The sequence below is a fragment of the Mya arenaria genome, chromosome 5, assembly GCF_026914265.1.
Source record: "Mya arenaria isolate MELC-2E11 chromosome 5, ASM2691426v1".
NCBI lineage: Eukaryota > Metazoa > Mollusca > Bivalvia > Myida > Myidae > Mya > Mya arenaria.
The window spans coordinates 74,455,216-74,468,229 of record NC_069126.1 but is presented as its reverse complement, the minus strand read 5'-3'; the positions used below and the strand labels follow the sequence as shown (position 1 = coordinate 74,468,229).

General features: G+C 34.0%; 1 pseudogene; it reads left to right on the top strand.

The window, feature by feature from the left end:
• The first annotated feature begins 4,682 nt into the window (after window positions 1–4,682).
• On the top strand, window positions 4,683–5,781 carry LOC128235956 (uncharacterized; annotated as a pseudogene).
• The last annotated feature ends 7,233 nt before the right edge of the window (window positions 5,782–13,014 follow it).

The window sequence follows — 13,014 nt, the reverse complement described above, 5'->3', positions numbered from 1 at the left end:
GCATAGCTTTTACCGTGTTGCAAAGCTGATAAAGTAAAATTTATTTTTAGAATATATATGCAAAAAGCTACAGAAACATGCTCAGTAGCAAAAAGTTTTAACATAAACCCGGTTTAGTGGCAATGGGCAACGCCAAAGACAGAACACAAATTCACAAACAAGAAACATAGAACAGCACACAACTCTACAAACAGCACAGTGCATAAATACAATTTTTATATATAAATAATTGGTATGTTTATCAAGAATTGTTAAGTACCGCCTTGGAACGGTCAGTAAAATGTAAATTTACTGTGGGTTTAAACCAGTTTATATGCACAAACCTCACTCTTATCCCAACAATTCTTAATAAAGATAAAACGCAAAAGATAAATCTTATCAAAGTATGCATTAACTTGAGGAAACTAATCAATAAAACAAATAATAAAAAAAAACAAAACGAAAAGGTAAACCCCAAGTACTTCAATGATTAGAGATCCCAACTCTATCTGCAGACGGAGGGAAACAATTCAGAGCACCTAATGCAAATACTTTTCAAAGATACGATGCAGTCATCGTTAGAAACCAAAAGCTTCACACACAGTCTGCCTTAAAAGGTTTAAAACTGTGTGATCATAGAGTTTCATAATAAAAAGCATCATTGTACTAAAACATTTGGAAATATCGATTGAGCAGACATCTGAATCATCATCTGGTATTATATCTCGGTCAAACCATCAGCGGCGATTCATATTTCGTCCTTTAAGGAACATAACGTCCAACGGTGTGCTCACAAAAAAAAGTATTTAATAAATCCTTAAAATTGTTAAGGTTTAGAGGGCATGTGCCTAGTGATGTTTATACCATGATTGACATTTATGCATTGGCATGGTTGTGGCAAAGGTCCAAATTTCTGCACTACAGTTTCGGTTTTGCCAACTTCATTATAACTCTGGTAGTACATGTTGTTTGACATGTGCGCGAAAATGGAGGGCTATCATTCTGTACTGTTTGCTAATTTAATAACTATCCAATATCACGATTTGAGGAGTAGACAAAATTGTTTTAATTAGTTTAATTAGGTTTGTCTTATAAGCATGTGAATATTATGTTTTACGTAAGTGGTGTTACCCAAGATAATAAATTATATCAGAAAAAGTCAAAGAGAGCACAATCAAAAATCGGAATGTAAACCATCATTATTTTTACTATTACATCAAAATTAGGCAAACTTTTATTCTAATAATACTTCTTTGTCATTGTCTCGTTTACCATTTCGTGAAATATCGAGCAATGAATTATTAATTTGAGTCTGTACAGAACCATTTTTTCATTGTATTTTATTGCAAAACAAGACAACAGAAAATAAAAAGGGATGGTCTTAAATTTCTATTTAAAGGCGGATTTAAATAAATTGAAAGACCCTTCTACATCTGTGATAGGCTGTACTGTCATTTGACAATACTTTCAAGTATAGTGTATACACTGAAATGAGAATAGAACTTTAATGGGGAAAACTTCCCTCTATGGACAAACTACCTTAAAATGGTATAATCGCTTAGCATTAAATGACATGAAACAATACCGGCCGGTGGGGGTGGGGGATGTTTCGGTGTAGCTTTTCAGATAGAATACTAACTTTTACTTTCCATAGCACTTAAGCGTATCTTTAAATATAGGTTTTTACATGCCTGGAAAGTTTCGAACAAACCCAATGTTCAATAAAACAAGTAGGTATTGTACTGAACAGAATTGGGTTATTGTAAAACATCGCAGTCCTTTATCGACTTAATCTACTTTCGTAACCACATAATTCTGACACGGTTCTAATGACATTATAAATAAGTTTTGTCTAGAAATTTATGTTTGACTGAAATATAAAATTAATCTTTTTTCTCGTTTATAACTCTTGGCGGTTTGTTAAGAGTATTCCATTGGGAGTTGATTTGAGAACAAAACAATTTATTTCTTTTTTCTAGCAACGCTTCTTGGCACTTACGGAATTCATTTAAAGACATTGTTGAAGAGCATTTGCTTTAAGCGAAAAACAAAAATTACGGTGAACTGATATGGGAAAGAAGTGCTGAGGAAGAAAGATGTGTTGATCCTTTGATATATTACCTTAAATGACATGTGCACTATTAACTAGATTTATGTCGAAGACTAGTCACGAACTTAATGGAGACTTTCTCTTACACCTAGTCAATATCTGTTAAAGTAAAAATGGCTTAAAACATCGAGAATATCAAAATGTAGCTGCTTTGACATAAGACAATATATATAAAAAAACCACCAATTTTTATAGAATATTTTAAATCAAATAATCTTTATTTTTATACTTAAAGTCTTAATGTCAAGATATATACAAAGATTTTTATATTTCAGTAGTGAGGTCAGAAAAAATCCTTAAACTATAGCAATTAATATTAATCGATCTGAGGTTTTCGCATGAAATTAAGTACATATCTTGCTTAGGACAATACACACATGGTCAACAAGGTTCATAGCTCTGGATTTAAAACATTTAGAACAGAATGCAAAATATTAACCTGCTATAATTGTATAACAATGTACACTTGTTTCTGGTAGCATTGTGCAAATGTGTAGCTAGTTCCTTAGCGTAGCCCAAACATGTCAAGTAATCCCCTCCAATAGTTAAATAGGTCTTGCAAGAACGTAAATAGGAACCATAACTTAATAACTGTTCCAAGAGGGCAAGCGTTTCAACATCTGGATGATCCTACAGTATGCATTTTTGGGACATTGAAGTAGATGGATTTGCGAGGAGAATCAGCCTTTTAATGGCTGTAAATCGCACACTATCCATTTATGTTTAACATTATTAACTGTCAAACGATTGTCAACGTAATGTTTTTCACTATTGTATCTGCCTCAGAGAGAGAGAGAGAGAGAGAGAGAGAGAGAGAGAGAGAGAGAGAAGCACGGACTTCCGTTATATATACTAACTTAAGACAGCCTAATTTTAGAAATGTTATGGCTTGCTGTTCGTTTCTAGTATCTCTTTCAAAAATACCCTAAGGTCTGATTTTGTTTTGAATCTGTGTAAGTTCGGGCACATTCGTATAGGTTAGACATTACACTGCAGTTGTTCAATGAGGAGTTCAATCTATTTCAAACAGTTGCTATAAGATGGACGCATTGTCGCAGATCTTACTTTATACTCTCTACCTTATTTTAAACATGCATTGCTGGTGTCTGAAAACAATGGAATTAATGCTGGCTTAAATACTTATTCAGTCATAGCACTGATTAGTCTTGTGGGAAACAGACTAGCGGTTGCGTACGATTCGCAGCGCTCTTATTTTGTTACATCGGCAACTTATCTATTTGATAAAATATATCAAATGACCATTTATATATATTTGTTTAGTGGAAACGTCCACGTAACGCTTATTCTGACTTGTAGCAGTACGTCTTGCCGTCACATGTGAATTAAAATATCGGATCATTTGTGTAAAACCGATTATGTTTGATTTATTACGTTTTCCTGCCTTTTCTCAAATCTGAATATTTTGTCGAAACTTCAGACTGTGAAACTGATTAAGTGAACACGATAATACACTTATAAGATCATTTATCATTCATTTAAACTTTTCATGAAAAACTAAAGGGAGTAGAGACGTAGAATTCTGTACTAAGGCCATTTTAAGTATTCTGTTACAGATAACAGACACATAGATTGTTAGAGGTTATTTTAAAGACAGTAGTCAAAACACATATGACGTTGCGAACGTTGTTGGCGTACATCGGGATTTTGTTAATTTTTTACACTTCAATGCTTCATGAAATTTGTTATAGAAATACGATTTTTTTATATTCTTTTTTACAAGAAAGGCAAAACCATCGCCATATTAGTAAATGCGATTGCATGTATGTTAATTAATAAATATAAATTTAATTCCATATATAACCATAGAAAACAGAAACGTCAAGTAAGATGTAACAGAATTTACCAGTTCGCATTATTGAACGGCTTGGATAATTAATAAAATTATTTATTTTCCGCCAAAAAATAAGACTCGGTGACGTAACGTCAACTAAATATGACGTAATTTTAAGCATATCCAGTTCAAGACTTCCGGTTAAAAACGGCAAGCGAAAGACATATCAAGTTGAAAAAGTAAGATTTTATTTTTTTCCGCGACCAGATTTGTTAAAACTTCTGTATTTTGTTTATCTATAGTATGTTTTCTATAATATTTATGTCTGCAAAAAGTACATTCATTCTACCTTTTAATTAGTAAGTGTTTGTTCTTTTTTGACTTTGATTTTAGCGTTTGATATATGTATACTTTAACCTCGCCGCGATGTCACACGTGTCTATAAATGCAAAAAAATAAATTAACGAAGTTGTTACGTGCCGAAATAGTTAAAGAAATATGCATTTGTTTATAAAGCTGCAACTACAGTCTAAAAGTACATAAAATTGTCTACAGATTTGTGTGCATTTGTCTTAAGTTGAATATAAACTGAATTTAACACAAGAAAATTGCAAAATCTAGCCACGATGTCACAGCCTTGAAATTAATGTAATGTCGACGTTACGTTTGAAAACTAAATAACGTTTACGTATTACGATTATATCCGAACATTGCAATATAATTATAATTCAATCATAACTTATTTGATTAAAATGAAATTCAAATGAATAATGTATAAATACTTTATTCTCCACTATTTAGATGAAGTTTAAAACTGGAGCAGAAAAAATAACCTACTATCGACAAAAAAAGAAAGAGACGATTCAAATATACAAGCTTCATTACTACCATCAAAATGCCGAAAAACTTAACACGCATAAAAAGCAACAACGGTCAATTAAAGAAAATGTTGTTTCAAGCTCCGCCGAAAGGAAACGAAAATCAAGAGAAAAGATATCAGAAAAAAAACGTAACAGAGAATATCAAGCGAAATACAAGGCTAAAAGCAACGTTAGGTCCGACACCACATACACACTTAAAAACAGAATGGAAAAATGCAGACAGCTTAAGAAAATCAAAGATGTAGTTCCAGGAACACCGACAGCACAAAGAAAGATTTTCAATGAATTAGTGAAAGAGAACACTCCGCATACAGAAAATGGGCTTAGTGAAATGATTGTAACAAATGTTAAAAGTATGGTGACAAATTTGAGGAAAAAAAAGAAGTGACGAAGCAAGAGCTGCGATAAATATTCTGACAGCAAGTGTAAGCGGTGAAAACTTAATAGAATCCAAGTATCAAGTTCACACTGCAAGGAAACTAGGGCTAAGAAGATGGAGGGTTACTGGCGGATACAAGAAAAGAACAGTATACTTGACATCCGAAAAGGCATGTTATACAGCAACCAGCAGGAAAGCCAGAAGTGATAAGCTTATTGACGCAACGAAACATATCATCTATGATGCATGGCTATCACCAAACAACTCACGGCCGACCGGAAATAAGGCGGATGTAAAGCGTCTAAGAACCGGATATAAGACTTACTTATCTCACCCTCTTTACATAATGGAAAAAACGCAATCTGAAATTTATGAAGATTTCAAAATGACACACAGCAACATCAAAATAAGTCAACGATGTTTTGAACGATTGAGGCCATTTTTTGTTCAACCACTACGCCCAAAGGACCGGAACACGTGCTGCTGTCGAAAGCACGTAGAGGCCATACTTCTGTTCAGGAAATGCATGGAGTACAACAGAAAACATGACCGCACTCACCTATCATACGAGCACCTCACAGACGTGGTACAGACAACGATGTGTCCGAAACCGGCCAACTCTAAGTACAACCGTATATAATGCATTCGGCGCACCTGTCCAAACTGTGGTGTACACAAATCACCACTATTTCTAGAGTCGGTTCCAGATACTCAATCCGTAAACTGGGAAAAGTACGAGTATGTACGGGTTAAGGTGAAAGAAACCATTGATAAGAAGAAGTTAATGATGGTTAAGAAAAACACGTCCGCTGCCAAAATGTTCGATTATTTTCGTCAGTTATTGGTCACATATTCTGAACATCAGTTCAGTGCACACTGGCAGCAGGAACAATTGTCAACACTGAAAAGCAGTTTGCAGATGAACCAATGTCTCGTCATTCATGACTTTAGCGAGAACTATCGTTGTATTGAGAAACAAGAACTGCAGTCGACATACTTTGGGAAAACAGAAGTGTCAATGCACGTATCTGTTGTATACAGGCACGCTGTTTTAGAATACGATCATCTTAGTGAAGACACAATTGTCACTGAAGTATTATACGCAATAAGCCCTGACATAACACATGACCATTACTTTGTGTCAAATGTTCAAGAGAGAATCAAACATCACCTTGACAACGTCGGTTGTAAAGTTGACGACATGATTGAATTTACTGACGGGTGCTCTTGCCAATACAAGAGCAGAACTTGCATGGGGGTTTCAACATTGCTCTGTGAGAAACATGGTTATATAAATATATATATATAAAGATTTGAACGAAACTTCTGCGAAACCAGTCACGCAAAAGGCCCTCAAGATGCTGCGGGGGGATTACTAAAACGACAGCTCGACATTGCCGTCATGAAAGGCGAGTCTATCCAAAGTGCACGTGACGTGTTTGACTTCGCCAAAGAAAATTTGTGCACACCTAAGTCAGGCATATATCTCAGGAGAATATTCGCTTACATCGAGTCGATTGATAGATCCACTACCTACAAATTTAGTGCTGTTCCGAACAACAGAAGAGTGCATCAGATGTCAACCTGCTGCCCGGGCACCATTACCATTCGTGAACAATCCTGTTACACGTGCGATAACTGCTTGTTCGGTAAGATATATAATATTATTTCACTACATTTGCGAGTGTTTTCTTTGGTTATTTATTTAAAGTAACGCTCTTATCAGTGCAGTAACAAGAATGTTAAGCTATGAAATCATATTTATGTTAATCTTAATTACTTAAATTTTCAATAAGGTTCCAGCCCTTGTGATAACTTGGATAAGACGGGAGAACTTACCAAAGTTAACGTGGGGAATGTACCGGAAGGTGAATTCAGTGCTACGTACGAGTGTGGCGACGAGGAAGCATTTCTGTCAGATATTCTGACTGTTGGCGATGTAGTGGCGGTAATAGCCGACGACGAAACAGAAGACTATTAGCTACTGAAGGTATGACTTGTATTTGATTAAAATAGTTACATTTAACTAGTTGACAACATAACGTGATTGAGAGCAAATGTTTGTTAATTCGCAAATCTATACATAGCATTCAAATAATTGTGTTAATATAAGTATGGCATTATGTCTAAGTTATGCAATACAATATATAGTATTAAAATAATACACTCAATGGCGGAATGAAATTGTTCTGTTTCAGTTTCACTTTGCTGCGAATGAAATTCATGTAAAATATTGGCCCGGTTGTTGGAACATTCGTTAAATACATAACAATGAATTTTATCGTTAAAATAACTAAAATCGCTAAATTTTCGTTAAATATCTTCGTTTAATTTATTTCGCTAAATTTCGGTTGTTGGAAATTTTAACGATAACGAAACCGTTAAATCAGTCGTTATGTTAACGAAAAATTTAAAGTACCTCAAATGGTACTTTACATTTTAACGAATCAGTTAACGAAAACCAAAATGGCTGCCGTAATTGGCTGTTTGTAAATATACCACGGAAAAATAGAGAATTTAGAGTAATAAACTTAAATGAAAGCCTAAATGATGAAGAATTGAGAAGAAGGTTCAGGTTTGGAAGAAGAGGAATAGAGTATTTGGCCGATTTGCTGAGAGAGGACCTAGCTAGGGAAACAGACAGAAGTTGTAGCCTGTCAGTCGAAGAACAAGTCTGTATAGCGCTGAGGTACTACGCTTCAGGTTCATTTATGCAGGTTGTTGGGGACACACATGGGAGACATAAAAGTACTGTTTGTAGAGTTGTGGATAAGGTTACCAAAGAGATAGTGAAGCGTCATAAGCAGTACAATAAGTGGCCAGTTGATGAAGCTACCAAGAAACGAGTGAAGTCTGAGTTTAGCAACATAGCTGGATTTCCAGGTGTTATAGGGTGTGTTGATGGTAGCCACGTCCGTTTGATCAAGCCATCACCAGACCAAGAGAGAGGTTTTATCAACAGAAAAGGATTCCCGTCCATAAATGTGATGGCAGTGTGCGATGCAAAAGGTAGTATATTTAAAAATATTAAACTGTAAATATTATACAGCTCTATATATAACATGAAATAAACTGAAACTTACCCATCACTGTACTGCTGGTGTTGCTGAAGAGCTCAAATAAGACAAATCCAGCCACATTTCGTTTGGTATTTGTTATTAAGACATAAAGTTACTGCTTCAGTACAATGCGGATTACTGCCATTAGTAAGTGCTTTAAAATTCTTTGAAAATACAGATTTGACAAGAACTTACCAAGGCAAAAACTTTCCTTTCAATGTCAAGGTCAACACACTTTAGCTATAACGGCTTAAAATGAAATGGTAAACATTCACAACTTCATAACCACAGTCATGTTATCTCCCCTTTACATGTTTTTATCCTTTCAGGAAAATTCACATTTATCAATGCGCAGTGGCCTGGATCAGCTCACGATAGCTTTATATTCAGAACATCCACACTTGGATGCCACATGGAGAGAAACCACAGGGGTTTGGAAGATGGGATTATTCTTGGAGACAGCGGGTATGTAAATGTAAAATACAATGTAGCTACATTATCATGAATTTCGACAAGATTTTATACCAGTATCAACATATTATAATAAGCAATAACGTACAACGTTTACATCACTAAAAGTGATATTGACAATGACAAAAATGTTCTGTTTACTGATTTCAGCACAGTTTAGGAGAGTGTACCTGATTTAGATTACAAATGTGTTTTTAAAGGTCACGATAAAATGGCCTTTGTTTCTCTTCACTGAATACCACAATATAAGTGTTTAAGAAGTTTTAAGAAGTATAAAAAATGTTTTATTTGAAGGTATTAAACGTTTTTGTACACACAATGTATGATATGATTTAATGCAGACTGTGTACTTTTGGCAGGTATGCGTGTTCAAGATACTTGATGACACCATACAGAGTTGCAGACACCAACCAAAAGACAAACTTCAATAGGGGGCTCTGCAGAACAAGGGTAATTATTGAGTGTACGTTTGGACGTTGGAAGAGGAGATTTGGAATTCTCCATGGAGAGGTAAATACAAAATGCTGCATTAACATATTTCTTTCATGTACAAATGTATGTAAATGTGTATACACAGAACAACTGTTCATACAATACATCACATATATCAATTCAAAAACTGGTGCCGTCGATTTTTATGAAATTCTGCTCATGAACATCTGATACTCTGTGTGACCTGTAAATAAAGCAATGTGCTATTGTATAATTTTTATAAAATTACATTTATTCAGAAATTAACGTTTTAGACATGGCCAAAGCGGTATAAATATGAAAGAAAGGTGAGGGGTACATGTATGCCAAACGCCAATGCCAAAAAAGCTATGACCATTGTGAAATGTTTCAGTTGAGAAAGACACCAGCCAAGGCATCAGAAGTGATTGTGGCGTGTGCTGTTCTCCACAATATAGCCATCATGCTGCAAGAACCTGATGTGCCTGATGATGACAATGACGATGGGGCAGACGCACAAATACCATATGCAGGCAGAGAGACTGGCTTCTTGGTCAGGGATCACCTTGCTCAAGTTTACTTTTAATATACACGTGGGACATTTTTTAAAGTTTGCCATGTGATGTTGCTGGAAACGTTTTTACATTAGTTTACTTATCATGACTGAGAACGGATAATTTGAATGTTGTAATTGGTGTTAATAAATACCTTATTCATCAACGAGGAACTGAAAGATTCCAATTTCGTCTTTATTCTCTATGGAGGTGATGAGCTTGTTCATCAGCAGACGTTTGGTTTTTGAAGTTTCTATCTCTTCCTTTATGAGCAGTTTCTGTAGTTGCACCTTCTCTGTCTGGGAAATAAAGAACTGAAGTTGAGCCTCCTGGATCTCCTCGGAGATTGACCTGCAATAATGTTTATTTGTATTATTGAGGTGAATTTATACAGCTTCTTTTTCTTTTTGTGACGCAAAGAATTGATTCATGGAATACAAGTTGTCGATAGTGTTTAGAATGTATATAGTTTTTTAATATTTCGTGAAACCCTTTCACAGCACATGCTATTTATTAACATTGTACATGCCTCCAACTGCATGAAAATATGCAGCACTTGAACATATATATATATATATGTATTGTTAAATCATACTAACTTCTTCTTCTTTTGACTCGTGTTACTGGTACATGTAGCTGGTTTGCATTCATTCTGAAATATGAGGACAATCACAATTTTGCATTCATGCAAACGCAGAAAAAAACATTTGCCAGTTTATAATTAAGTTTAAAATATATTTGAAAGGTCATGTGTTCTTTGTCAATGTATCGGAATAGATGTACTAAAACGCACCAATTCAGAATAGAAATACATACTAAAAATCGGCGTGAAAATACTAAACAATGTTTATGTGTTAAATTATCTTAAAATGATTAACCTTAAACCTTTTGTTACATAAAATGAAGTTATAAATACAATATAAGCCACAAACCGTGAAATTTGCAGCTACATCCACTCCTTCCTCTTGTCTTGATGTCCCTGGCGTCTCGTCTACTGAATGACTTGCCTAATAAAAGAATATATATATATATATATATATATATATATATATATATATATATATATATATATATATATATATATATATATATATATATATCATTAGCATTTCCACTTGTATCATAATATATTTTATTATAATTATATATATATCTTCATGTATCTATCCATCTTTATGTTTATTCACTCAAGGTTACTCTTTTTGAAAATATTTTTTGTTTTAACATTTATCAACAGTTGCACAAAAGAAAACAAACTTACAGAAATAAGGATGTTCATCATTTCATCATCTACCGGTGCATGCCCTTCGAATAAAATACACATATGATATTTATTGTACTCAAATGTCAATTATTTGATGACTAAGGCATGTCGATTAATCAGTCCAAACAATATTTTTATATCTTAGATTAGATCAAGCAAAATGATGTTGTCGGTGATGAAGTTATACCGCTTCGACTATTACCGTTTCACATTGGAACTTGTTGAGTAACAATCCACCAATTTTCGTCAATGGGTTTTCGATAAAGAATAAACAAAAATGTAAAATATGTTTGAAAAACTTATCATGTCAATCAGATATTTTTCGCTTCTTTATCTATATGGTCAGCAAATCTCATTTATTTCCATGTCGTCAGCTAATTGGTCAGCACTTTAACTCGACCCAGTTTAATTACCGTTTCACTTTTGGACGTTTTGTCAAAAGTTTGCCATGGCTAAATGGGAAGCTAGCAGCTAATAGATGCAGCCAATAAGTGTTTGTACTTAAATAGAAACAACGGAATAGAGAAAGCAACCAAATACATTTTATAACATAGCAGCAAGTAAGAAAGGAATTATTACAAAATAAGGAATTAAGTACTCCAATTTCATAGAAAAGTAGCGTAATCGTATTAAACAGAGGTTTCGACGAGTACCGCCTTATAACTTCTATCTGGGGTCAACTTGACCAAAACTCACCCCCAACATCTGGGTCACAACATCTCCTTCTTGCCAAAAGTGTCACTCAAATTCGTGCTATAATACATTTATATCAAATCTTACGATTTCGTATGGACAAAAATCAATGACCAAATCTTATATAACACAGTTGTTACTGTTGTTGTTATTTGTACAACTGTACCAGTAACAATTTTTTTTTAAAGCTTATGTTATAATTTGAATGAACGTGTTATCAAACTATTCTCAGGTTTTAATGCTAATCAATATAAACAGCCGCTTCACAGTCTTTTGATGATTTGGGGTTTAAAAATGTCTAAATGTTAAAAAAGTTTCCTTTAAAATATGGCGCATTTCTGTTTATAACTTCTTACCAGGGTTAACTTCTATCTATACATACAGTGTAATTATTTTTTAAATTGTTATATTTTTGTTTATGAGTTACATTCACGATACTGTTTTATTGTGACATTGATGTTGTTTAGCAGAATACACTTCTATTGATTTTCTACTTATTGGCTGCTAGATTCCTTTAACATTTCTTGTTTCGTGGTAAAAGTACTTTTTGGCTGCTTAAGTTCCTTAATTACTGGCTGCTAAATTTATAGGTGAAAGCAAGTCCGACGATAAAAATGGATTAAATCATAATACTATTACGGATGTTTAAACCATGCTAGAATATCTCAACTACATCGGAAAAGATCAGCGACTTTAAATAGGTAAGACTAATTTTGTCATAGCATTTGTTATTAAATCAACGATGTCTTCGATGAACATTTATGACAGTCTTGGGATTCCACGACTTTTAATTTTAGATTGTGTACAGTAGCGTTTCTATTTTTAGACTCATTTATTTTATTCACTTATTAAATGCAGACGATTAATTCGGTACTCTGTTTTTTTAATTTTAACAGGTAAAAATTGAGCAAGCGTATTGCTTTTTTAAACTACAGAGTAATACAATTTAGCAGAAATAAACTCATTAATAATAATACTATCAGAAATTGTGTTCATACCAAGATCAATGACTGTCTCTAGTCCACCAGGAATCCCACTGAAAGCAGCCTGATCTTTACATAACTCGACAACTTTGTTGTGCAGTTCTCCACATTTTTTTTTCTGGGGGTCCACCTCCTGTTGCAGCAATCGACCTTTTCCTAACAACCTTATCTTTCTTTACCTCTCTTTGCAAATTATCCCATTTGTTTTTATCTGTGATGCGGTCCTTATTGTAACACCAACATTACTTACTTCTTTGGCAATTTGTTGCCAAACTTCAAGCCTTTTTTCTGGCTTCTTCACTACCTTTAATGTTTCTTTATTCTTTTCATACTGTTCCACAAGAACACTTATTTCAGTAGCAGTGAAATTAAAACTTTTTATCTTTTTTTTTCAGATGT